Source organism: Olea europaea, unplaced genomic scaffold, assembly GCF_002742605.1.
Source record: "Olea europaea var. sylvestris unplaced genomic scaffold, O_europaea_v1 scaffold1222, whole genome shotgun sequence".
NCBI lineage: Eukaryota > Viridiplantae > Streptophyta > Magnoliopsida > Lamiales > Oleaceae > Olea > Olea europaea.
Window position 1 is genome coordinate 226,508 of NW_019229647.1, and position 4,663 is coordinate 231,170.

Here is a 4,663-nt window from a genome sequence, read left to right on the forward strand (position 1 = left end):
CTTGGAGTTTTTATGGACTTCATGAATCGATTTTTCCATGAATACTTGGACAAGTGTGTCATCATTTTCATTTATGACGTCTTAGTCTATTCTCAAAGTGAAGAATAACACGAAACACATCTAAGAATTGTGTTAGGGATCTTGAGAAAAGAAAGGCTTTTTGCAAAATTTAAGAAATGTAAATTTTGGTTGGAACAAGTGGTATTTCTTAGACATTTGGTCACATCACAAGGAATAGAGGTAGACCTCAGTAAAGTAGATACGATATTGAACTGGTCTAGGCCAACCAACGTAGGAGAGATTCACAGCTTTTTGGGTTTAGCAGGATACTACAGGAGGTTTATTGAGGGATTTTTCAAAATATCTGGACCATTAACATAGTTGACTCGCAAGACAATAAATTTCAAGTGGATGGAAAATGTGAACACAGTTTTGAAGAGTTGAAAAAGAGATTAGTCAATGTACCAGTGTTAACCATACCTGAAGGATCAGAAGGTTTCGTTATCTACAGTGATGTATCCAAGCAGGGTATTGGATGTGTTTTAATGCAACAAGGAAAGGTAGCTACTTATGCATCGAGACAGTTGAAACCCCATGAGCAAAATTATCCTACACATGACCTAAAACTAGCTGTGGTAGTCATGCTTTGAAGATTTCGAGGCACTATCTTTACGGAAGAAATTATGACATCTATACGGATTATAACAGCCTTAACTACATCTTCACTCATAAAGAGTTGAACATGAGGCAGATGAGATGGCTTGAATTGGTAAATGATTACGATTGTGAAATTCATTACCACCTGAGCAAGGTGAATGCAGTAGCCGATGCCTTGAGTAGAAAGACAATGGGACAAGTGGCGATGTTAACAGCACAAAGGCCTTTATGGAGAAAATTTTAGAAATTAAGTCTTGAAGTGGTAGCTACCTCTTTCCTCAATTTTATTTCTCGAATGACAGCACTTGTAGTTCAACAAACTTTTCGTGATCGGATTAAAAATCATCAAAAGGGTGATCAATTCTTGGAGTTTATCAAAGCTGAGATTTACATAGAAAAGATGAAAGATTTCACCATAGCTGAGGATAAAACATTATATTATCAAAGACGCTTGTGTGTACCAGATTCGAGGAATTGAAAACTAGAATTTCGGAGGAAGCAGACTCTAATCCTTATTCGGTACGTCCAGGAGGTACAAAGATGTATCGTGACCTAAGAGTTGTGTTTTGGTGAAAAAATATGAAGGAAGATATAGCTAAATATGTGGAGAAGTGCTTGATATGTCAACAGGTGAAAGCCGAACATCAGTGACCATCAGGGTTGCTGTAGTCGTTGGAAGTTCCGGAATGGAAATGGAAACATGTGATGATGGACTTTGTTGCAGGATTCTCAAAGTCAGTAAGAGGACATGAGGCTATTTGAGTGATTGTTGACTGATTAACCAAGTCAGCTCATTTCTTACCAATTTACATGACATTTTCTATGGATCAATTTGCACAATTATATGTCAAAGAAATAGTGAGGGTACATGGTGTCCCAATTTCAATCATATTAGATATAGATCCAAGGTTCACATCGAATTTTTGGAAAAGTTTACACCGAGATATGGGAACTAAGCTAAAATTTATTACGAATTTTCGTCCCCAAAACGGATGGTCAGTCTCAGTGAACGATTCAAATGCTTGAGGATATGTTTCGCACATGTATTATTGAGTTTGTGGGACATTAGGAGAAACATTTACCCTTGATTGAGTTTGCATACAACAACAGCTATCACGCCTCTATTAGCATCATCAGGTACGGAGCTAGCACCAAGTGAGGAGGCGCGACCGAACGTGTTGGTGCCGCCTAAATCTTTAGAGCCGTCGAGTAGTGCCAGTTGGGCTGTGGCATGTGGGAAGGGCTTCAAATTTTGGGCCTCCTATTGTTAGCCTATTGCTAAATGAAAAGAATCCAACTTTTCGAAGTCCAATTAGTTTATTGAATCAAATGCCCAAATCATGAAATCAACCAATCCCATTTCTAATTTCTCCCAAATCGAAGAACGCTGCTGCCTCTTGGAAGTCTGCAAAAGCCCTTTTCCAATTTCTTCAATTTTTCCTTTGCCGCAATCGTCCCTGCCCTGCGCGGCTGCAATGGCTACATAGTACACATGAGAAACGACAGTGTCGTTTGCTAGATTGCCAGTTCGCCCTACTCAGATATGGTCGATTTTTATATTCTTGCATTGTTTATCTTTGTGACTCTGTGTGTTTGTTTAATGGGTTAATTTTGTTTGGCGCTTAACAACTTAAGTAATGTAAAATAATGTAAAATTTGTCTCTAAAATTTGGATTTAAGGGTTTTTCTGACCCCGATTCACATCACGTGTAAGTGTAATTATAATTTATAAGTTCACCAAATTGTTTTCACTTTTCAGTGTCTATTGACTATTATGATTTATGACATTATGATTTATGTATTTAATTAGAAATGGGTTTTTTGCCCAAATTTGTATTATGTATTTAATTAGCAAGTACAATGGTTCACTGGTTTGTATTAGTTTTGGTCTAACACTTCCTCTTCTAACTTGTTCTGCCCAAATTTTTTCACTATAATGAAAGAGAAAATAGGTCTGTACCTGCACACGAGAGTGACAAGACACTTCTTCCTTCGCCCGTTCGCCGTTTCGCTGCCTCTTTGTATAATAGTATGTGCTAAGTGCTAAATTGACAAATTTAATTTAATTTTATTGTAATTAGTATGTGCTAACTGCTCAACGCCATGTTTAAAATTAAGGGTATCAACTTGGCGTGAAATTGGCATCTCCCCATAGACACTGATAGAGTGTCCAAATTTGGAGCAGAAAAGCAGAATTCTTTGTCCACTTGGCGACCAAGTTCTTTGGTTGGAGCCAATATTAATGCCAAATGATTCCTTTCTCAGGTCAGTGACTTAAGTTAATGTTAACTATGTTATGATTTATTCATTTGGGAATTAAAAAATTGCGAATTGTGATTTATGAATTATGATGAGTAATTTACGTTTTATGAGTTACAATTATTGATTCGAGAATTTATGTTTATGAAATTATATTTGCGAATTGAAATTTATGATTAGTAATTTATGTTTTGATGAGGAATGATTAATGATTTGGGAATTTATGTTTACGAATTTACGTTTGTGAATTTGATTTCTGATAACTAATTTATGTTTTGTAATTGAAAAATAAATTGGGGCATTTTGCAGATAATGGAACGATTTTTTCAACCAAAACGAAAGTCCATACTCAATTCTTCTACTTCTAGTTGTGCATCTAGTCCTGCCACTGATTCTATCCGAGCACAATAGTTATTGAATAACACAAAGAAGTCTGGGGCTCAATTCAATGTAGATGATCTTGTATCTGATCCAGGGATACGCCCCCTATCGAGTCATATGATCCTAACATCATAGATGATGTTAGGATGACATACTTGGATAAGGGTCCTTGTCAACCATATGGACATGATTTTCTAAGAAGATCGATGGGGAATGATAATAGATATTTTCGGAAAGAATGGTTTTCCGAATTTTATTGGTTGGAATACAATATAGAAAGGGATGCAGTGTACTGTTTGCATTGCTACTTGTTCAAACCCGATAGAGGGGGTCAAGGGGGTGGACATATATTTACTAAGACCAGCTTTAGGGATGGAAGCACAAAAAGACATTGAAAGATCGTGTTAGTCTCTTTGATAGCACTCATAATCAAGCTTTTGCAAAGTTTACCAACTTGATGAATCAAAAGCAAAGTATCTCCAATGTTATTTCTAGCTAGAGGAGTAGTCAACAAAATAGTTATAGGACAAGGTTGACTGCGGTGTTAGATTGTACTAGATTTCTCTTGATGTAAGGATTACCATCTCGCAGTCATGATGAATCCAAAGAGTCTCTTAACAGAGGAAGTTTAATTGAGCTATTAAATGGGTATGCAGTTCCTAGTAAAGAAATTGAAGAAGTGTTATTTAGTAACGCTTCTGGAAATGACCAAATAACTTCACCAAACATCCAAAAGGATTTGGTTAACTGTTGTCCCATAGAGACAAGAAGGTCTATTATCAATGAGATGGGTGATTCTTTGTTTTCAATTTTGGTTGATGAGACTTGTGATAATTCTATAAACGAACAAATGGCAGTTGTTTTAAGGTTTGTTGACAAGAGTGGGAAAGTGAAGGAGCGTTTGTTGGGCATTTCTCATGTTACTGATACCTGTGCCCAATCACTGAAGGATGCCATTGATACAATATTTTGTACAGATGGGTTGAGCATATCTAGCTTGAGAGGTCAAGGCTATGATCGAGCAAGTAATATGTCAGGTGATTTCAATGGGTTGAAAGCTTTAATTCTAAGAGAGAACCCACATGCGATATATGTTCATTGCTTTGCTCACCAACTTCAGTTGGCAATTGTATCTATGACACATAGGAATTGTATACTTGGTGATTTTTTCGACATACTTGCTATTATTGTGAATTTGGTTAGTGCATCATGTAAGAGTGTAGATGCTCTTCGAACAAGTTATCAAGCTAATATTCTGGAGAAGCTTAATATTAGGAAACTTACTTGTGGAAGTGATCAATTTCAAGAAATGATTTTGGCGCGGCCAGGTGATACTAGGTGGGGCTCACATCTACTGACAATTACT

General features: G+C 36.7%; 1 long non-coding RNA gene across 1 annotated transcript; it reads left to right on the forward strand.

Moving 5' to 3' along the window:
* The first annotated feature begins 2,445 nt into the window (after positions 1–2,445).
* On the forward strand, positions 2,446–3,033 carry LOC111374221. The gene is made up of 2 exons (XR_002699095.1): positions 2,446–2,686; positions 2,776–3,033. It is a non-coding gene; the product is annotated as an uncharacterized LOC111374221 (long non-coding RNA).
* Positions 3,034–4,663: the final 1,630 nt, after the last annotated feature.